This window comes from Heterocephalus glaber, unplaced genomic scaffold, assembly GCF_053883595.1.
Source record: "Heterocephalus glaber isolate CG9 unplaced genomic scaffold, H.glaber_assembly_v1.0 deba00001606, whole genome shotgun sequence".
Classification (NCBI taxonomy): domain Eukaryota; kingdom Metazoa; phylum Chordata; class Mammalia; order Rodentia; family Bathyergidae; genus Heterocephalus; species Heterocephalus glaber.
This window is the reverse complement of record NW_028258377.1, coordinates 41,660,407-41,683,650: the sequence shown is the minus strand read 5'-3', so window position 1 is coordinate 41,683,650 and position 23,244 is coordinate 41,660,407. Positions and strand designations below refer to the sequence as shown.

The window sequence follows — 23,244 nt, the reverse complement described above, 5'->3', positions numbered from 1 at the left end:
TCCCTATTCCTCCATCCCTCCCTATTTTTTTTTTTTGGTACTGGGGATCGAACTCGGGTCCTTGGCCTTGCGAGGCAGGCGACAGAACCACTGGGCTAAATTCCCAGCCCAATCCCTCGCCATTTACAAAGACTTTGTTTCAATTTTTTCATTTTCTCATATTAATTGCATTCCCTTCTTTCCTTTCCCCTACCCCTCCCACTTCCCCTTCCCTTTTGTCCCTTTTCTTCCTATTTCACATTATCTATTATACCATTTAGTCTTTACTCACACTTTCAGTTTCTCACACTAGAGAAACTCTGGTATTTACACATGTGTGTCCTGTTTATTTCACTTAAGAGTATGGCCTCAATGTCCATCCATTTAGCTATAAATGTCTCTAATTTGTCATTTTTGATGGCTGAGTAGTACTCCATTTTATATAAAAAAACCCCACATTTTCTTTATCCAGTCTCCAGTTGATGGGCATTTGGGCTGCTTCCAAGTTTTAGCTATTACAAGTAGTGGTGCTGTGAACATGGGTGCACATATATCACTGTGGTATGATTCTTTTAATTCTTTTGGGAAGATCTCCAGCAGGGCAATAGCTGGGTCAAATGGGACCTCTAGTCCTAGTTCTTAGAGGTATCTCCATACTGATTTCCACAGTGGTTGCACCAGTCTGCACTCCCACCAGCAGTGGAGCAGTGTTCCTCTTTCCCCACAGCCCCACCAGCATTTGTGATTGGTTGATTTCATGATAGCAGCCATTCTTTCTGGGGTGAGGTGGAATCTCATCATTGTTTTCATTTTCATCTCTCCAATGACCAGTGATGTTGAGCATTTTTTCATATGTTTATTTGCTATTTCTACTTCTTTGTCTGAGAAATGTCTGTTCCTTTCAGATGCCCATTTTTGGATTGGGTCTTTAAATTTGGGAGGTCTGATCTTTTTAAGTTCTTTATAGATTTGAGATAGTAGACCTTTGTCTGAGGAACAGCAGGTGAAGATTTTTTCCCACATTGTGGCTTGTTTCTTCACTCTGTTGGTGGTTTCTCTTGATGTGCAGAAGCTTTTTAATAAGAAGAGATCCCATTTGTTGATTGTTTGTGCTAGTTCACAGGCAACTGAGGTTTTGTTTATAAAGTCTTTTCCTACACCAATGTCTTTTTCTACCTAACCTCTGTTCCAGCCGGTTCAGTGTTTCTACTTTAATATTTAGATCTTTAATCCATTTTGATTTTAGTTTATTGCATGGTGAGAGATATAGGTCTAGTTTTAATCTTTGACAAGTTGAAACCCAATTTTTCCAGCACCATTTGTTAAAGAGGCTATCTTTCCTCCAGAGAGGGTGTTTGGCTGGCTCCTTTGATGAAGATGAGGTGGCTGAGTGTGTCGGGAGTTGTTTCTGCATCTTCTAATCTGTTCCACTGGTCCTCAGGTCTGTTTCTTTGCCAGTACCATGCTATTTACAGAGCGAGCCCAATTAAACAACCTGATGCTGAACCTCAAGCTTCTAGAAAAAGAAGAGCTGGACAAACCCAAAGCTCATACAAGGGAGGAAATTATAAAGATCAGAGCAGAAATCAATTCAGTGGAGACTAAAAGAATGATACAAAAAAATCAATGAAGCCAAGAGTTGGTTCTTCAAAAGAATAAACAAAACTGACAAACCCTTAGCCAACCTTATAAGAAAAAGGAAAGAAAAGACCCAAATCCATGCAATTAGGAATGAAAAGGGTGAAATTACAACAGACCCAGCAGAAATCCAGAGGCTCATCAATACCTAGTTCGAGAACCTTTACGCCAGTAAGATGGAAAACACAGAGGAAATGGATAGATTCCTAGATACGTATGAATTACCAAAGTTGAACAAAGAAGACCTAAAAATTCTAAACGACCCAATATCAGTCAATGAAATTGAAAACGTAATTAAAACTTACCAACTAAGAAAAGCCCAGGTCCTAATGGCTTCACTGCTGAATTCTACAAGACATTTAGAGAGGAACTACTCCCACTACTGTTTAAACTCTTCAATGAAACTGAAAGGGAAGCAATACTCCTAGATTCATTTCTGGAAGCAAGCATCACCTTGATCCCCAAGGCAGAGAAAGACCCAGCCGAAAAAGAGAACTATAGGCCAATCTCACTAATGAACATGGGTGCAAAAGTCCTTCATAAGATCCGGGCAAATAGAATGCAGCAAATAGAATGCAGTATGATCTTCGTCAAGAAGATCATACACCCAGACCAAGTGGGATTCATCCCAGGGATGCAGAGATGCTTCAACATACACGGATCTTTCAATTCCCGGTACCAAAAAAAAAAAAATACGCAAATCAATAAATGTAATACACCATATCAGTAGAGCCAAGGACAAAAACCATATGATCATCTCAATAGATGCAGAAAGAGCATTTGACAAAATCCAACACACATGTATGATAACCATACAAAAAATTGGAATAGATGGTATCAGCCTCAATCTGATAAAAGCCATCTATGAAAAACCAACAGCCAATATCATACTAAATGGTCAAAAACTGAAATCCTTCACACTAAAATCAGGAACAAGACAAGGATGTCCACTGTCACCACTCTTGTTCAATATACTTTTGGAAACATTAGCCACAGTAACTAGACAAGAGAAAGAAATAAAAGGAGTAAAGATAGGAAATGAAGAAGTCAAATTGTCATTATTTGCAGATGACATGATACTCTATATAGAAGACCCCAAGGACTCCACCAAAAGTCTTCTAGACTTAATAACCAAATTCAGTAGAGTAGCTGGATACAAGGTCAACACATAAAAATCAATAGTTTTCCTCTACACGAACAATAGACTCACTGAGACAGAAATAGGGCAACAATTCCTTTCACAATAGCATCCAAAAAACTGAAATACCTAGGAATCACCCTAACAAAAGAAATCAGAGCTCTTCTCTGAAAACTATAGCACTCTGAAAAGAGAGATGGAAGATGATACTAGAAAATGGAAAGACATTCCCTGCTCCTGGGTAGGAAGGATCAATATAGTGAAAATGGGCATACTTCCAAAACTGCTATATAGATTCAGTGCAATCCCAATTGAAATCCCAGCAGCATACTTCACGGACCTTGAGAAAACAATCCAAAAATTCATTTGGAACAAGAAGAGACCCAGAATAGCAAAAGCAGTTCTAGGTAGCAGAGACATGGCAGGGTGTATCACAATTCCCAACTTGAAACTCTACTACAGAGCTACTAGACTTGGGTTTCTAACTGTCCCGAATTTGATAGCTTCCATCATCGATCCATTCATCCATCCTCATCCATCCACCCACTCATCCATGATGGGCTTTCCATCATCCACTTGTTTTTCTGTATCCATCTTTCAATCCATCCATATCCATCCTTCCATCCTTCTGGCCATCCTGACCAACAAAACCCTCTGTGATCTGGCCCCTGCCTATCTTTCTGATCCCATTTCATGTCATTGTATAGTATGTGGATTTCTTAAGTCCCACATGGCCTCTTCCTTTTCCTTAAACACACCAAGTTTATTCTTTGCATGGGCTTTCCCTTCTGGTTGGAAAGATATTCTCCCAGTCTTAGCATGACTGGGTTTTATCATCATTCATAATGAGGCTCAACTCAACCTTTCAGAGACTTTTCCTAATCATTCTAAAGCATGCAGCCCACCTCAGCCTCCAGTCCCTCTTTGCCACTTCATTGGGTTTTTTCCATTCATAGAATTATCCCTTCTTAATGTTTTCCTGTTGTACTTTTATTTGATCTTATCTGCCTCCCCTAGCAGAATGCAGCGCAGAGGGAAGTTCGTCTCTCTCATCTCTCGAGTCCACTGCTGTGCCCTCAGTACTCAGAGCAAACTCCACCCAATGTTAGTGACTTTGAACAACATTTGTTTCACTTTTCTCACTTACTGGCCATGCCTCCACCCTCTGGAACTTCCTTTATCACCTTTTCAGAGGGGAGGGGACAGCAGCATCCTCCTGGAAGTGACTCACACCCTTTCTGCTCACATTTCATTGGCCAGGGTGGACACATGGCCATTCCTGACTCCCAGGTACCTCTTCCTTGCCCCTAGCTTAGAAGCCAGGATGTGTGTACTTTGTGTGACTGTCTTTGGGTCAAGGAGAGAGAGGAATGAAAAACAAGGTTGTAGCTTCAGATTGAGGCTTGCTAGGGACCAGAACCTGATAGGAAAATGACAAGCAAAAAACAAAACAAAACAAAACAAAAACAAGTCAAGGAAGATCCTTTATTTTCTCTGTCCCTTGCGATTTCCCTTTCTGCTTATCAAGCAAGAAAGGAAGGGCTATTTTTGGAGCTCTATTTTTGTTAGCTTTGTGTTACTGTGACAAAATACCTGAGTCAATAACCTTAAAAAGGAAAAAGGGTTATTTTGGCTCACAGTTTCAGAGGTTTCACCCATGGTCCTGGCCCTGTTGTTTTGGACTGTGGTGGCCCAGTACATCACGACAGAGGCAGCCTGTTCACATCATGGCAGCTGAGAAGTAAAAAGACAGCAGAAAGGCTGGGGATTTAGCTCAGTGGCTCTGCCACCTGCCTCGCAAGCGCAAGGACCGGAGTTCGATCCCGACCGGAGTTCGATCCCCGGTACCAAAACAAACAAAGAAACAAAAACAGCAGAAAAGGCCTGGGGTCTCAGTATCTAGACTGCGGCCCCAGGCCCCCAATCACTTCCTCCACCTCCAAGTCACATCAGAGGCCAGGCTCCAAGTCCTCGGCGCTGGGCGTTTGGGGGCAGATCGACAGCCGCTGGCCAGGGTCTGTGCGCCTGTGAACCTACCCCGTGAGGAGGGCTGAGAAGACTGGCAACCTCGAGGGTCACTGTCCTCGGAGTCCCGGCCTTCTTCTCCAGGCCCAGCTCTTCATCCTCACAGCCCTCCGACGGCGGCTCCCCGAGTCCTGTCCAGCTCGGCTAGGCGGATTCCATGTGAAGGCAAAGTGGGCCATGCTTCCTGCATCTTTCCTGGAACCAAAGTCTCTTCATTGTTTTCTAAGAAGATTTGCAAGATATTTCAAGCTGCACTGAAATTTTTCCTGCTGGGAGGCTTTGTTTGGACCAATGTTTGCCATTACTTAAATTAGAACATTTCAGAGTAGGGCCAGAAATTTAGCTCAGTGGTGCCGTCGCCTGCCTCGCAAATGCAGGGTCCTGAATTCGATCCCCAGAACCAATAAAAGAATATTTCAGAGTAAGTTATCAAGTTCTTTAATAAATCAAACATTAATTATAACTGAATTTCATTAAAGTGTCATTTTAAATTGAGGGACACTTCAATGTGGTTTTCTACTTATTTAGATAATCTTTTAAATTCTTTAAAAAAGTGCTTAAATGTTCTCCATAGTGATCTCACACATATTTGTTAATTATAAATAATTTCTGTATTTGTCATTGTGTGTGGTATCTTGTGCAAATTATTTTTATGTTGGTTTATGCTAGCATAAACAAATTGATTTCTATATGTTGATTTTTTGCCAGAGAATGTAGCTGTATTCTTTTATTAGTTTTAATTGTTTGCTGTTTTTAGAGTTTTTTCTAGTAAGTGATGATATCATCTTCAAATTGTGGCAGTTTTGTCTCTTCCAATCCTTATCTTTTATTTCTTTTCTTTCCTTGTAGCATGGCTGGGATATTGCACTTCTATGTGGGAGACAGAATTTTTGTATTAATTCTGATCTTAAAGGAAATACTTTGACATTTTCTCTGGCAAATAAAATCTCTAAAAGGAAATTTATTTTGCAGTGCTAGAGATTGAATCCAGGACCTCACCCACAGTGGGCAGGTGGTCTGCCACTGAACTTGACCCCTAGCTCCAAGTAATATCTTGACATATACTTTGGCAATGAAATTTATTTTTTGAGAAAGGTTTCTCCTCCCTCCTGTTCCTCTCCCCTTCTCCCTCCCTCCCTTTCTCCTTCTCCTTCTTCTTTGCCACAGTGAGGATTAAGCCCAGGGTCTTTGCACTGAGTGACATTTCCAGCTCTTTTTATTTTTTATTTTGAGACAGGTTCTTGCTAAGTCGCTAAGTTGCCTAAGCTGGGCTTGAGCTTGCAGTCCTCCTGCCTCAGGCTCCCAGAGAGCTGGGATTATAGGTGTGTGGAAAGAAAAGAAAAAGGAAAAAAAAACTTAAGTAGGTTTTGAATCTTGTCTTAGTTACTTTTCTTATTGCTGAAATAAAATACCAAAACCCAAAGTTAAAAGAGGAAAGGTTGGGCCGGGGATTTAGTGCAGTGGTTCCGCTGCCTGTCTCACAAGCGCAAGGACCCCAGTTCAATCCCCGGTACCAAAAAAAAAAAAAAAAAAAAGAGGAAAGGTTTATTTGGCTCAGAGTTTGTAGGGGTTTCAGTTCATAGTCAACTGGTTACAAGGCAGGGTAGCATGACAGAGGGGCATCGCAGAGGAGAACCAGTCCATGGCAGCCAGAAGACACCAAGCAGTAAAGTAGCAAGCAGCAAGCAGCAACAGGTTAGGGTTAGGGCCTCTCTCAGTCCGGTATGTTCCATCCAGGCTACTGGGGTGGGTAGCACTCACACCCAGGGTGGGGCACCTTTAATCCCAGCATCACACACCCTAGATGCAGCCACCTCTGAAAAGCCCCACCTATGATGCAGGAGGCTTTGAGGGGACAGCTAGACACAAGCCATAACAAATTTTATCAAAATTTTTCCCTGGGCCAGGGATTTAGCTCAGTGGCGCCATGCCTGCCTCACAAGGGAAAGGTCCTGAGTTTGATCCCTAGTACCAAAAAAAAATTATTTTTCCTGAATGCTAAAAAAATTGTATTTTTTCTTACTAATGTGGTAGGTCACATTAATAGATTTCCTGATTTCTCGTGCTTCTAAGTTGTTTTACTTAAATATGTATTAACTTATAGGATATGATAGTTTCTTTTCTTTTCTTTTCTTTTTGTGGAACCAGAGATTGAACTCAGGACCTTGTGATTGCGAGGCAGGCGCAGCACCACTGAACTAAATTCCCGGCCCTGTGATAGTTTATTTTAAAAAATTATGTCATACTGATCCTCTACATAGAGGACCCAAAAAGTTCCACCAAATGACTCTTAGAATTAATAACCAAATTCAGTAGTGTAGCAGGATACAAAGTCAACACACAAAAATCAATAGCTTTCCTGTATACTAAAAATAAACTCACTGAGAAATTAGGAAATCAGTACTATTCACAATATCAAGAATAATAAAATAGGGCCAGGGATTTAGCTCAGTCGTTCCGCTGCCTGCCTCGCAAGTGCAAGGACCCAAGTTCGATCCCCGGTACCAAAAAAAAAAAAGAAGAAGAATAAAATACTTAGGAATTAACCTAACCAAGGAAGTGAAAGACCTCTACAATGAAAACGACAGTACTCTGAAAGAGATTGAAGAGGACATGAGAAAATGGAAAGATAACCCTTGTTTCTGGATAGGCAGAGCCAACATTGTCAAAATGATATTCCAAAATGATACTTCCAAAATTGATATTCAAATTTAATGCATTTCCAATCAAAATACACATAGCATTCCTCACAGAACAGGAGAAAACAATCCTAAAAAATTCGTATGGAACCAGAAGAGACATAAAATGGCAGAAGCAATTCTGGGCAACAAGAACAAGCAGGAGGCATCACAGTCCCAGACTTCAGGTTATATTACAAATCTACAGTGATAAAAATGCATGGTAGTTAGGTTTGGTGGTACATGCCTGTAATCGCAGCACTCAGGAAGCAGAGGCAGGAGGATTGCTGAGAGTTTGAGTCCAGCCTGGACTAAATAGTGATTTCAGGGCCAGCTTGAAGTACAGAGCAAGACTTTGTCTCAAAAACAAAACAAAAGGGACTGGGGATTTAGCTCAATGGTTCCAGTGCCTGCCTCGCAAGCTCAAGGTCCTGAGTTCAGTCCCCCGGTACAAAAAAACAAAACAAAACAAAACAAAAAGCTTAATCTTGGAAATGACCTGTATGCTCATCAACAGATGAATGGATAAGGAACACATGGTATTTATACACGATGGAGTACTACTCTGCCATAAAGAAGGATAAATTTGAGTCACTTGTAGGAAGATGGATGCACCTTGAAACCATAATACAATAATAATAATAATAATAATGGTCAGACACAAAAGGTTGTAACCATTTCTCTTACATGAGAAACCCAAAGTATAAATAATTTAAAGAGCAAAATGAAAGATGACAGGAAACAGGGAAGTAGACCTCCTGCAGATGGGAGGGAGACGTGGGGCGGAGGGAGGGAGGGCGAGAAGGGATGGGAAGTCAAGGACTGAGATACTTACGTGCAGTACCACGTCCTCACCGTGTGTTCATTATATACCACAATCGTGCCAATAAAGAAGCCAGCCCTGCTTTTAACATTAGAGATTGTGTATCAAATATCCTTGAAATAAAATTCGTTCACATTATCATTTCTGTGTTACTTTTTAATTTTTAAAATAAATTTTATTTTATCCCATTCCCCCCTCAAGCCCCTTCCCCTCCCTGTGCACAAAAGCTTTGTTTCCATTTTTCCATCTGTTTTCACTTTTTTTCTTTCTGCAAGTTATTAACATAAAGCTTATGAATGAAATATTTTACCTCTTTTGTACCTTTTTGTACTGGTGTATATTTTGTAATAATAGCACTACTCAAATCAGGCACTAGATTTTCATGAGAAATACATGATTTGTATTTAAATTTAATAAAATTTGAAGTTGGAAAAGTGTTGAAAAGGTTGGAAAAGTTTTGGAACAGTTGTGAAAGTGTCCTAATAGGTTCCGTTTATGTGGTATTCTGGAGAAGGAAAAGTGACAGGGATGGAGAGCCGGTCAGTGCTTGCCAGGCGTGAGCATGGAGAAAGGCCGGAAAAAGAAAACTGTGAGGGAAATTTTGGGGTGAGAGATTAGCTTTATTTTCTGATGGTGGTTTGCTTTTATGATTCTGTGCATTTATCAAAACTAACAGAATGACTACAAGTGGTGTTCTACTTCACGTTAGAAAAGGACTTCACAATGGAGTAGATTTAGTCAGTGCTGAAACATTTCCAGTGCAATTACAGTGGATGTTCAAGTTATGACCAGCCTAACATAGGAACAACGTGGATTATGACCGGGATTTTAGTTTTAACTTATGACCAAAGTTAAGTCATGACCTGAATGCCTCCCATTTATGCTTCTCAGATGCAGGTTTATCTGGTGAAGAGTTCTGGAAGGAGCATGACAGCATCCTTTCCTGTATGGGGTTCTCTGCGAAATATCCTGGGCCAGTGTAGTCCTTTCTCTCTAAGGACACTGAGATCTGCCTGTACACAGGGGAGAGACTTTGAAGGCTGCGGAGAGGGGCCTGAGTCTTCAGTTGACCAACTTGACTTACAACCAGCCCTGGCGAATGAATTGAGTACTCGTAAGTCAAGGTTCTGATGTACATTTAATTAAAACCAAGTACAAAACCCGGTTCCCCAGTCATTCTGGCCAAGTTTCAAGGGCTCAGGTGCTCAGGGGTGAGTGGTCCCTGTACAGTGAGTGGCACAGAGAGAGCCAGTTCTCCCTGCAGGGTGGGCAGACTGGGACGGCATTGGGCTGGATGAGGTGCAGCTGGGGGCATCACATGCCTGCTTTCGCGTTGTGGGACCTGGGTCTGATTCCCAGCACCACCAAGACCAAAATGTCCAAATAACCAGGGCAGAGCCAGCCCTGTTGTGTTGGTCTGATGTTGGGTAGGAAATTTATTTCAATTAAAAAAATTATTGATCTGTTCAAACTGTCTTTCTTGTGAAATTTTGGTATTATAAATTTTGCCTGTGGATTTCTATTTTATTTAGCTTTAAAGCCATTAGCAGTTTATATTTATAAGTATCTATTGACTTTACTCATCTTTTCTATTATCTTTTTATTATATTCCTCATGTCTTTGGATTTTGGTCTGGTTTTTTTTTTTTTTTTTTGGTCTGTTTTTATCTTAACTGAGTTTAATGTTTCACTCATTTATCTTTAACATTTTTTATTTCCTGATAAATGCATTTAGGGTATACATTTTCCTTGAAGTACTGTGTTAGTTGAGTCCCACAAAATTTTACATGTATGGCTCAGTTTTAAATATTTCATAATTTATTTTCTACTAAGAGTTGTTTTTTTTTTTTTTTTCAGTACCAGGGATCATACTCGGGACCTTGCACTTGCGAGGCAGGTGGAGGAACCACTGAGCTAAATTCCCGGCCCACTACTGAGAGCTTTTTAGAAATACATTATTTACGTGTTTTTCCAGTTCTGGGGATTGAACCCAGGGCCTTTGCATTGAGGTACATCCCCAGCCCTTTTTATTTTATTTTATATTCTTTTCTATTTTACTTATTTATTTATTTTTGAGACAGAGTCTTGCTGTGTAGTTCAGGGTAGGCTTGAACTCACTATGTAGCCCAGGCTGGCCTTGAACTTGTGGCGCTCCTTCTGCCTCAGCCTTCTGAGTGCTGGGTTTAAGTACCACCACACCCAGGCCTTTTTATTTTTAGAGTCATTAAGTTGCCCACACTAGCCTTGAACTTGTGATCCTCCTGCCTCAGCTTCCAGAGAGCCGGGATTACAGGCATCCACCACTGTGCCTGGCTTGCTTTCTAGTAATGTTTTTTTTTTTTGTCTCATTTTTTCCCTTCTGTCTCTCTTTCTCTTCTTCCCTCCTTTGCTTTCTTCTTCCTTCCCACTATGGTTGGAGAATATAGTATAATATTGATATTTTTGGAATTATTAAAACTTCCTTTAAGGAGCAACATGTTTAATTCTTTTTTTATTGTTTGTTTTTGTTTTTGTTTTTTTGAGTCAGGGTCTCACTATGTAGTCCAGGCTTGCCTGGAACGCACAGTGATCCTCCTGAGTCAGCCTCCCAAGGGCTGGGATACCATATGCCACCACATCCACCTCTCGTTTAATTCTTGTAAATGATCTGAGTGTGCTTAAAATGGTATGATCCTCTGTTGACTGTGGAATATGAATATGTGTCTCTCTCACTACCCAGGCCTTTGGATATGTGCCTATCTTTTCTGCTTGGTTTCCAAGAGAGGGTGTTAAGATGTTTGACTTGGCACCTGCTTCCTGCATTTCTCTCCGCATCTGAGGAGCTCTGCTGACATTAGTGACTTTTTCTCCTGGAAACCCTTCCACTGTGGCTCCCACACTCACCCTCTGCATTGACGGGCCTGAGTGTCTGTGTGGATTTGCGGGTGTTTTCTGGGAGGGTGAACGTCCTGCAGCTCCCTGAGGGCAGCCAGTTCCTGCTGCTCAAGCTACAGCCTCGTCACACAGTGTCTGCTCACGTTTGTGGAGCTTTGTTAATACAGTGGCTGAGATGTTAATGTCAGTGTCGTTTTAATTTGTATCTTTGTTATGTCTTTGTGCTGCTACAACAAAACTCCAGAGACTAGGTGATTTATAAAGAGCAGAAATTTATTCCATGCAGTTGGGGAGGCTGAGGATCCAGCAGGTGGATGTCTGGTGAGGACTGCCTGTCCCCTTCTTCAGAGGTGGCCCTTCATTGCTGCACCTTCTGGAGGGGAAGGACACTGTGTCCTCAGGGCAGAAGGGGCCAACAGGGAGGGCAGGGGCCAAGAGGGGCAAACTCCCTTGAGCCAGCCCTTTATGATGGCACCGAATCCCATTCAGGAGGGCAGACAATCATTTCCTAAAAGCCCACCTCCCAATGCTGTTTGGATCAAGTTTCTTTTTTATAGATTTTTTTTGCCAATTAAAACAAAGTAATGTTTGTAATACACAGCACAGTAAAACCTTGGTTTGTGAGCATGATTTGTTCCAGAAACATGCTTGCAGCCCAAAGCACTTGTATACCAAAGGAAATTTTCCCATGAGAAATAATGGAAACTCAGATGATTCATTTCACAACCCAAAAATATTCATATAAAATAATTACAATACTATAACAATACAAAATAAAAAAGAAAATACAAACTATGAAGAGAAATAAACAAATTAACTTGCTCTTCCCTTTGAAAACCTTTGTGGCTCGTATAAGGGAGACAAGAGAGAGGAGGGTTATTGTATAGGATGACTTTCACTATCACTAGTGGAATCACTGGTATCTGTTGGCTCAATAGAATCTTCTTCCTCCTCTTCCTCCTTTTCGTCTTCTTCCTCTTTCTCTTCCTCCTCCTTTTCCGCTTCCTCTTCTTCTTCCTCCTCTTCCTCTTCCTCCTCCTCCTCCTTCTTCCTCCTCCACTGGGAATCAAACTCAGGACCTTGTGCTTGCCAGGCAGGTATGGCGCCACTGTGGTATATCCCCAGCCCCACGTCGGCCCAGAATCTTTCTTTTTGTGCATCTTTAACAAGGAACCTATCCAATGACACTTGCTTTTGCCTCCTTTTGAGGATTTCATGGAAATGTGACATTGCATTTTTTTTGTTGTTGTTACCGGGGATTGAACTCAGGACCTTGCTCCTTTGAGGCAGGTGCAGTGCCACTGAGCTAAATCCCCGGCCCATTCCTTCAGTATTGTTTTGATTTGCATTTCTCTAATGGCAGAAGGTGCTGAACATTCTTTCATGTGCTAAACATTCTTTCATGTGCTAATTGGCTATTTGTCCTTCTTTTGAGAAATGTCTATTCATTTCACTTGCCCATCTTTTGATTGGGTCTTTTATTTTTGGGTGTCTTAATTGTTTTGTGTTCTTTATATTCTAGGTATTAGTCCTCTGTCTGAGAAGTAGCTGGAAAAACTTATCTCATTCTGTAGGTTGTCTCCACTCTGTTGGTTGTTTCCTTTGCTGTGCAGGAACTTTTTAATCTGACACAATCCTATTTGTTAATTCTTGGCATTATATCCTGTGCAATCAGGGTTCTGTTCAGGAAATCCTTTTGTGTGCCTACCTCTTCAAGAATGTTATGATTTTTAGGTTCTGCCACCTCCCCGGAAAGTGGAAAGACCAGAGTCCGATCACGGTGCCAAAAAAAAAAAAAAAGAAAGAATTTTATCACTTTAAAAAATTCCAGCAGATACAGTATTTCTGATTTTATATCTAGGTCTTAGATCCATTTTGATTTGATTTTAGTACAGAGAGATATGGGTCTAGATTCACTTTTCTGTATGTGGATAACCAGTTTTCCCAGCACAAGTCTTTAAAGAGGCTCTCTTTTCTCCAGCACATTTTATTGTCCCCTTTGTCAAAAATCAGATGGCTGAAGGTGTTTGGAGTAGTTTCTGCATCCTCTATTGTATTACTTTGCTCAATATGTTTGCTTTTGTGTCAGTACAATGCTCTATTTTATTATGGTAGCTTTGTAGCACATCTGAAGTCCAGGATTGTGATGCCTCCCCTGCTTTGTTCTTGTTGCTCAGGATTGCCTTGGTTATTCTGGGTTTTTTCTGGTTCCACATAAGTTTTAGAATTGGTTTTCTAGTTCTGTGAAAATTTTTGTGGTATTTTGATTGGAATTGCTTAAATCTGTATATCATTTTTGATAATTCTGACCATTTTGACAATATTGTTTCAACCTATCGAAGAACAGGGGTTATCTTTTCATTTTTCCCAGAGCACTATAGTTTTTGTCATAAAGGTCTTTCATTTCCTTGGTTGGTATTTGGTTTTTTTGAAGTTATTGTCAGTGCACAAGAATGCTATTAATTTTTGTGTGTTGACTTTGTATCTTGCCACTTTGCTGAATTTGTTTATTGGTTCCAAGAGTCTTCTGGCAGAGTATTTGAATCTTCTATGTAAGGATCATGTCATCCACAGATAAGGACAGTTTGACTCCCTCTTTCCCTATTCAAATCTCTTTTGTTTATTTCTCTTGCCTGATTGCTCTGGCTAAAGTTTCAAGTACTGTATTAAACAGGTGACAGTGGACACCTTTTCCTTATCCTGATTATAGAGGAAATGATTTCAGTTTTTCCCCAATTAGTATGATTCTGGCAGTGGGTATGTCAAAATGACTTTTCATCAGTTTAAGGTGAGATCTTTCTATGCCTATTTTCATCAAGGTTTTTATGAATGGATGTTGGATTTTGTCAAAGGCTTTTTCCACATCTATTGAGATGATCATGTTATTTTTATTCTTACTTCTGTTTCTGTTTGTTGATTTACATGTGTTGAACTATTTTTGCACCCCTGAAATAAAGCAAACATTGTCATGATCTTTTAAATGATTTCTTGCATTATTGGCCAGTATCCTGTTGAGGACTTTTGCATCTGTGTTCATTAGAGAGATTAGCTTGTAGTTTTCTTTTTCAGTTGGGTCCTTGTCTGGTTTTGGAATCAGGGTAATGCTGGCTTCCAGGAATAAGTTTGGAAGTACTCTTTCCCTTTCAATTTCATGGAAGGGTTTAAGGAGTCTTGATGTTAGTTCTTCCCTTAAATTCTGGAAAAATGTGGCAGTGAATCCACTGGGTCCTAAGATTTTCTCAGTCGGTACAGGTTTTTGTTTTTGCTTTTGTGAAACAGGGTTTTGCTGTGTAGTTTAGGCTGGCCTTGAGCTCACTATGTAGCCCAGGCTCTTTTCTTTCCTTCTTGTGGTAGGTTTGGCTAAGGGTTTATCAATCTTGTTTATCCTTTCAAGGAACCAAATCTTTGATTCATCGATCATTTGCATTTTTTGGTCTCAATTTTATTAATTTCTTCTTTGATCTTTATCATTTCTTTCTTTCTAGAAGTTTTGGATTTGGGTTGCTCTTGATTTTCTAGGACCTTGAGATGCATCATTAAATTGTTTATTTGGGATCACTCTATTTTTCTTTTTTTAAAACATCTTTATTTATTTACTTATTTGTTTTTTGTTTTGTTTTTGGTACCAGGAATCGAACTCAGGACCTTGTGCTTGCTGGCCAGGCGGTGGAACCACTGAGATAAATCCCCGGCCCTCTATTTTTCTGATGGGGACATTCACAGCTACAAATTTGCCTCATAGAACTGCTTTTACTGTGTCTCATAGGTATTGGCATGTTGTGTTGCCCTGTTGTCATTTGATTCTAGGAACTTTAAAATTTCTTCTCTAATTTCTCCTATGACCCATTGATAATTTAAGAGAATATATTTTTCTTTTTCTTTTTTGCTTAAATTCTTTTATTGGTACATTTTAGTTATACAATGAGTTTACAGTTATTTATTTATTTATTTATTTATTAGGTACCAGGGATTGAACTCAGGTCCTTGCACTTGCACAGCAGGTGGCGAAACCACTGAGCTAAATCCCCGGCCCTTTTACATTTATCATTGGGTGCTTGTACCTGCACATGATGTATCTTGGTTCTTATGTTTTCCCCATTTCCTGTGCACCCTTTCCCCCCTCCACCCTTCCCTATTTACATAGACTTTGTTTCCATTTTTTTCTTTTCTCATAATTTTTCATTTCCCTTCTTTCTTTTCGTCTTCCCTTCCCACTTCCCCTACCCCTTTGGACCTTTTCTCCCTATTTCAAATTATCAATTATTCGTTTTAATCTTTATTTACACATTGAGTTTCTCACGCTAGAGAAACTATTTGGTATTTACACATGTGTGTCCTGTTTATTTCACTTAAGAGTATGGCCTCAATATGCATCCATTTAGGACTCATTTTATTTTTTGGTACTGGGGATCGAACTCGAGTCCTTGCAATATGCATCCATTTAGCTATAAATGTCTCTAGTTTCTCGTTCTTTATGACTGAGTGGTACTCCATTTTATAAAGAAAACCACATCATCTTCATCCATTCTTCAGTTGATGGGCACTTGGGCTGTTTCCAAGTATTAGCTATTACAAACTGTGCCGCTGTGAACATGGGTGCACATATATCACTGTGGTATGACTCTTTTAATTCTTTTGGGAAGATCTCCAGCAGGGCAATAGCTGGGTCAAATGGGACCTCCAGTCCTAGTTCTCTGAGGTATCTCCATACTGATTTCCACAGTGGTTGCACCAGTCTGCACTCCCACCAGCAATGGAGCAGGGTTCCTCTTTCCCCACAGCCCCACCAGCATTTGTTATTGGATGATTTCTTGATAGCAGCCATTCTTTGTGGGGTGAGGTGGAATCTCAGCGTTGTTTTCATCTGCATCTCTTGAATGACCAGTGATGTTGAACATTTTTTCCTACGTTTATTTGCTGCTTTTACTTCTTTGTCTGAGAAATGTCTGTTCATTTCAGATGCCCATTTTGGAATTGGGTCTTTGAAGTTGGGGGGTCTGATTTTTTTCAATTCTTTATATATTCTAGATAGTAGTCCTTTGTCTGAGGGACAGCTGCTAAAATTTTTTTCCCACATTGTAGGTTGTCTCTTAGCTCTGTTGGTGGTTTCCCTTGCAGTGCAGAAGCTTTTTAATAAGATGAGATCCCAGTTGTTGATTCTTTGTGCTAGTTCCCGTGCTACTGAGGTTTTGTTCATAAAGTCTTTTCCTATACCAATGTCTTCAAGAGTTCTACCTAACTTATCTTCCAGCAAGTTTAGTGTTTCTGTCTCAATATTTAGATCTTTAATTCACTTTGATCTTAGTTTAGTACATGGTGATAGGTATGGGTCTAGTTTTAATCTTTGGCAGGTTGAAGTCCAGTTTTTCCAACACCATTTATTAAATAGGCTATCTTTCCTCTAATGAGGGTGGTTGACTCCTTTGTCAAAGACGAGGTGTCTGAGTATGACTGAAGTTGTTTCTGCATCTTCTAATCTATTCCACTGATCCTCGGGTCTGTTTCTTTGCCACTATCATGCTGGGTTTTTTGTTTGTTTGTTTGTTTTTTAGTACTGGGGATTGAACTCGGGTCCTTGCACTTGCACAGCAGGCAGCAAAACCACTGAGCTAAATCCCCAGCCCACCATGGTGTTTTTATCACAGTAGCTTTGTAGTATAGTTTCAAGTTGGGGATTGTGATACCCCCGGCCACAGAATTGCTTTTGCTGTTCTAACTCTCTTCTGGTTCCAAATGAATTTTTGGAATGTTTTCTCTAGTTCTGTGAAGTATATTGTTGGAATTTCAATCGGCATTGCATTAAATCTATATAGTAGTTTTGGAAGTATGGCCATTTTCACTATATTGGTTCTCCCTACCCAGGAACAAGGGATGTCTTTCCATTTTCTTATTTCCTCCTTGATCTCCTTTCTCAGGGTGCTGTAGTTTTCAGTGTAGAGGTCTCTTGCTTCCTTTGTTAGGTTAATTCCTAGATATTTCATTTTTTTAGATGCTATTGTAAAAGGAATTGTTTCCCTAATTTCTCTCTCAGTGAGTCTGCTATTTATGTATAAGAAGGCTATTGTTTTTTGAGTGTGGACCTTATATCCAGCTACTCTACTGAATCTGTCAATTAAGTCTGGAAGTCTTTTCACCGAGTTATTTTGGGTCTTCTATGTAAAGTATCATATCAAACAATGACAGTTTAACTTCTCCCTTTCCTATCTTTATTCCTTTTATTTCTTTCTCGTTTCTAATTGCTGTGGGTAACGTTTCCAGGAGTAGTGATAGTGGGCATCCTTGTCTTGTTCCTGATTTTAGCATGAAAGTTTTCAGTTTTTGACCATTTAGTATGATGTTGGCTGTTGGTTTTTCATAAATAGCCTTAATCAGGTTGAGATAAAGACCTTCTATTCCAATTTTCTGTAGCGTTTTTATCATGAATGGGTGTTGGATTTTGTCAAATGCCTTTTCTGCATCTATTGAGATGATGATATGGTTTTTGTCCTTGACTCTGTTACTATAGTGTATTACATTTATTGATTTATGAATATTGAACCATCCTTGCATCCCTGGGATAAATCCGACTTGGTCAGGGTGTATGATCTTCTTGATGTCCCTCTGTATTCTGTTTGCCAGTATGTTGTTGAGGATTTTTGCATCTATGTTCATTAGGGAGATTGGTCTGTAGTTCTCTTTTTGGGTTGGGCCTTTCCCTGGTTTTAGAATCAAAGTAACGCTTGCTTCCAGGAATGAATTTGGGAGCCTTGCTTCCCTTTCAATTTTCTTGATGAGTGTTTAAAGAATAATGGCAATAGTTCTTTTAATGTTTTGTAGAATTCAGCAGTGAAACCATCAGGAGCTGGGGTTTTCTTTTTTGGTAAATATTTTATTACATTTTCATTTTCACTCATTGTAATTGGGGTGTTTAGAATTTCTGTGTCTTCTTCGTTTAACTTTGGCAATTCATATGTATCTAGGAATCTGTCTATTTCTTCTGTGTTTTCCACTTTATTGGAGTGGAGGTCTTCGAAGTAGGTATTGATGATCCTCTGGATTTCTGTTGGATCTGTTGTGACTTCACCTTTTTCATTCTTAATTGCATGTATTTGTGCCTTTTCTTTCCTTTTTTTGATAAGGTTGGCTAAAGGTTTATCGATTTTATTTATTCTTTCAAGAAACCGACTCTTTGATTCATTGATTTTTTTGGTATCGTTCTCTTAGTCTCCATGGCATTGATTTCTGCCCTGATCTTTATAATTTCCTCTCTTGTATGAGCTTTGGATTTGTTATGCTCTTCTTTTTCTAGGAGCTTGAGGTTCTGCATTAGGTTATTTATCTGAGTTTTCTCTGTTTCCCTAATATGGGCATTCACTGCTGTGAATTTCCTGTGAAGAACTGCTTTCATTGTGTCCCATAGATTCCTTTATGTTGTAGTGGCATTTTCATTTACTTGTAGAAACTGTCTAATTTCTTCTTTAATTTCTTCTGTGACCCATTGGTTGTTCAGGAGGGTGTTATTCAATTTCCAGGTGTTTGAGGGAGTTTTGTAATTTCTCATGTTATTGATCTCCAATTTTATTGGACTGTGGTCTGGTAATATACAGGGGGTAACTTCAGTTCTTTTACATTGACTTAGACATGTCCTATGAGCTAGCATGTGGTCTATTTTGGAGAATGACCCGTGTGCAGCCGAAAAGAATGTGTGTTCTGATTTTGTGGGGTGGAACACTCTGTAAACATCTATTAAGTCCGTTTGTTCAATAGCTTGATTCAGTTCTTGAATTTCATTGTTAATTTTTTGTTTATATGATCTGTCTATTTGTGATAGTGGGGTATTGACATCCCCCACTACCGTTGTATTAGTGCTTATTTGGTTTTTCATGTCCGGTAATATTTGTTTTGTATAGTTGGGGGCATTCGTATTTGGTGCATATATATTTAGGATTGTCATCTCTTCCTCTTGGATTGTTCTCTTCACAAGGATGTAGTGACCATCTTTGTCTCTCTTAATTAGTTTTGGTTTGAAATCTACTTTGTCTGCAAATAAGATTGCTACCCCTGCTTTTTTCTGGTTTCCTGTTGCATGGAGAGCCATTTTCCATCCTTTTACTTTCAGTCTATGAATTCCTTTTGAGTTAGGTGTGTTTCTTGTATACAGCATATTGCTATATTTTGCTTCTTAATCCATTCTGTCAGTCTACTTCTTTTGATTGGTGAGTTGAGGCCATTAACATTGATAGTTATAATTGATAGATATTGATTTATCCTTGTCATGATGTTTTACTGTTGTTGGCTCTTTTATTTCTTATTTTTCCCCCCTTTCCCTTTAGTTTCTTACATTGCCTGGTGGCTTCCCTCTGTTGAGCCTCATGGAGTTGTGACCTTCATTGCCTTTTTCTAGGATATTGCTAAGAATTGTTTGGAGTGCTGGTATGGTGTTCATGAAATTTCTCAGGTGTTCTTTGTCATGGAAGTATCTAATTTCCCCATAGATTTTGAAAGATAATGTTGCAGGATAGAACAGGCTAGGTTGGAAGTTATTTTCTTCTAGGGCTCGAAATACTTGACTCCAGGCTCTCCTTGAGTTGAGGGTTTGTGTTGAGAAGTCTGTCATGATTCTGATCGGCTTTCCTTTATAGGTGATTTGTTTCTTTTCTGTAACTGCCTGTAGGATTTTGTTCTTCTGTTGGGTTTCTGGGATCTTGACTATTATATGTATAGGTGTAGATTTTTTTTTTTTGATCGTGGCAAGGTGGAGTTCTATATGCCTCACTTATCTGTATATCCAATTCTCCACCTCTGTCTGGGAAGTTTTCTACTATTACTTCTGTGAACAGTTTTTTTTTTTGTCAATTGTACTTTCTCCTGTTTTTTCATGGACTCCTATCAGTGTGATGCTATTCTTCTTTGCATCATCTAGCAGCTGCTGAATTGATTTCTCATGGTCCCTTACTATTTTTAAGAAATCTCTTGTTTTCATGGTCCTTAACCGCAATCCTGTCTTCTATATCTGATATTCTATCTTCAGATTCTCTTAGTCTGTTCTGCATGCTTTCAGTGGAGATTTTAATTTCCTGAATATATGTTTGAATCTGTTTCATGGATTCCATTTCTTTCTTATGCTGGGCATTCATGGCTTCCAGCATGATTCTGAGCTCTTCTATTTTTTTAAATCAGTTTCTATTCTAGAGCCTCTAATCATGTCTTTCACTCTGCTCACCATCTCGGTAGTTATCTGGGAGATTATTTCTTTTTGTCTTTTTTTTTGGTGCCGGAGTTCGAACCGGGGTCCTTGCTCTTGCACAGCAGGTGGCAAAACCACTGAGCTAAATTCCCGGCCCTGGGAGATTATTTCGGCTTTGAATTTTTCTAGAGCCTCATTCATCTGTTTTGTTACTTCCTGTGCTGTCAGATCAGGGCGTCCAGGTGGTTGATTATCAGACTTTTCCACCTCATTTCCCCCAGAATTTGCCTTTTTGGGGATGGAAGTCTGAGTTTGTGACTTGCTTAAATGTCTTCTCATTTTTGTTTTTGTTACTGTCCTTGGTTTAGTTCCTGGGTTGATATTTTGAAGTTGCTTATTGTAAGTATCTTTGTTGATATATTTAGAACCTTTATGGAATGATTGCTTCTCAGAGGTGTCTTCCAGATATAGCTGGTCTTTAGGTTTTGAGTCTCTAGTGCCTCTGAGGCTGTCTCATTTTCATTATACCAGGAAGGACAACTGATTAGATCAATCACAACACCTTAGCCCAAGTGATACGATCAGCAACACCATAGCATCAAATACATCATTAGAGAATGTAAATTTGTGGTAGTTATTAATCTATCACCTTTAAAAATGAAGGGCCTCCTTCAGGGTATGTCTCTGCTGTCACAATAGACAATGTGGGCAGCAGTGTGTAGTTATGAGTCAATAAGTCTCAGTAAGCTAGTCCCAGACCCGTGAGATTCTGGCAGATTTCTGGCTGCAAGTCCCAAGTTGAGCTCCCTGTCCTCCTGCAGGGTTGATCTCTGCAAGGTTCTATTGACAGTTTCAGCTGCCTTTCCCCTGAAGAAAGTCCACGTTCTGATGGGAGCTGATGATCCCTCCAACTTACCAAGCCCGCTGGTCTGGTGTGCCTTTTTTGCAGAGATTCTCTTCACTTTTCCAGTGGGCTTCAGTTTTCATCAGGGAGCCTGAGAGAGGCCCTCTCTCTGTTGTTCATTTCTGCAGCTCAAGACAATGGCTTTTATGTCCCCCTGTGCCTCTGCAGTGTGGAAGTAGCTGCCCAGCCAGAAGGCCAGAGGCGTGGGGCGGAGGAGCAAGGCCTGTTGTTGGAGGCGCCTGCGAGGCCAAGCTGGGGCTGGTGGGCATGCCTGGGGGGGTCCTCCTCACGCTGTCTTGGTCGCAAGCCTGTCTTGGTCGCAAGCTGGAGCAAGCCAGAAGAAGCAGGTTCCAGTCAGGCTGCCACTAAGTCCACTTTAAAAAAAACAGGATAGCTAGTCCTGCTTGCTTTGGGGCTCCTGTTGTATGGCTCTTTTGTTTTCATTGTGTGTTTCTTTGTGAAGAAGGTGTGTCTCTTGTAGGCAACATATGGTTGGATTTTGTTTTGATCCAGCCTGCACATCTTTTGGTTGGGGAGTTAAGACCATTTACATTGAGAGTTATTACTGAAAAGTATTTACTGAATCCCATCATTGCATTTTTTTCTTTTTTGGGGAATGCAGATTTCTTTCTTTTTTCCCTTTTGTTTATTACTCTTCCTGTTAGATTTTGAGACAGGGACTTGCTGTGTTGTTTGGGCTGGACTTGAACGTACTGTGTAGCCCAGTAATCCTACTGCTTCAGCCTCCTGAGTGCTGGGATGACAGGTGTGAGCCACCACGCCAGGCCTAAGTGGAGAGATTTTTTTTTTTTTCTGGTTCCGGGGATCGAATTCGGGTCCTTGCGCTTGCGAGGCAGGCGGTGGCAGAGCTACACACAGGGCCCCCGCCCTGAGATTTTTACCTGTAGCAGTTGTGGAGGCAGAGCTTCCTCTTGAGGTTGAGTCCCGGAAGCGGTGTGTCTCCGGTTGCTCGAGCTGGCTGTCCTCCTAGGATTGGTTCTCTTGCCTACCAGTGAGTGGGGCTGCGCCCGGATGAGCTCTCACGCCAGCCTCACCTTCCCACAGGGAGCCCTCCTCTAGGCTTCCGCTGTGCTCCTGTGGCGCGGCGGCTAGTTGGAGGTCTTTGCCTCCTTCTTACAATTGGAGTGGCAGGGTGCAGGTGCTGAGCACGCACCCACTCTTCCCCTGACCCCCGCGTCTCGTGTCCTTCCTTCTGTGACAGTCCCTGCAGCTCTGCACACCCGCTCTCTCTACACCGCTCCAGCTGAGCTCGCCGCACCCCCCCCCCCCCCCCCCCCCCCCGGTGTGCTGCTGCTCTCCACCCTTGTCCGCGCCTCGCAGAATGTCTCTATCCAGTCCACAAATGCCGTGGAGCCGAGGGCTGGTGAGGGAGGGTCCTGGGCGGCCAGAGGCTGGCGGTACGCACGGAGCTCAGTGCTTGTGGCAGTGCTGGAGAGCGCCTGCCTCAGCGTGCTCGGCCCTGTTTGGCACTGGTTGCCTCCTCTGCTCTGCCCTGCTCCTCACTGAGCCAGGGTCCCTCAGGGGCTGGCTGCACTGGGCCTGGTCTCTCTCTTTCCCGACGGCCTGCCGGTCCTCACTCAGTCACTGCCCTGCAAATGATTCTCTGGCTTTCAGTTTGCCTGAATACTCTGAACTGTGACTATCCCACTCCCCACTTCCTTTCCCAGCAGAAGGGAGTTGGGACGCAGGGGCAGCAGAGGGTGGTTCTCTAGGTTGGGCGGCGTAGGCAGGCTAGCTGCTCTAGTTGGCTCCCTCCCTTGTGTTAGACCCTCTCCCAGGACGACCTGTTCACCACCTCGGGCAAGGGCTGGCCCTGCTTCTTTTCCACCCCCCCCCCCCCCCCATACTGATGCTGGTCCTGGTCCTGGTCCTGGTCCAGGCACTGGAGTTCACCTGGTGGCTGTCCTTCACGTTGCCTTTCCATGTGTAAGTCTTGCTTCACTCTGTTCAGTTCCTGTGTACCTGTCCTTCCTGTGGGCCTCTTCCAAGAGCTTTGCAA

The 23,244-nt window shown here is 41.2% G+C and overlaps 1 long non-coding RNA gene across 2 annotated transcripts in view; it reads left to right on the top strand.

The window, feature by feature from the left end:
• Positions 1-23,244, top strand: part of LOC110345310 (uncharacterized) — a 49,043-nt gene that overhangs the window by 13,594 nt on the left and 12,205 nt on the right. The window contains exon 4 of one of the 2 annotated variants that reach the window (XR_015444679.1): positions 9,173-9,395. This is a non-coding gene — a long non-coding RNA (uncharacterized LOC110345310). Of the gene's footprint in view, positions 1-9,172; positions 9,815-23,244 lie in introns of those variants that run through there. The other variant, XR_002388559.2, reaches the window with a different exon arrangement.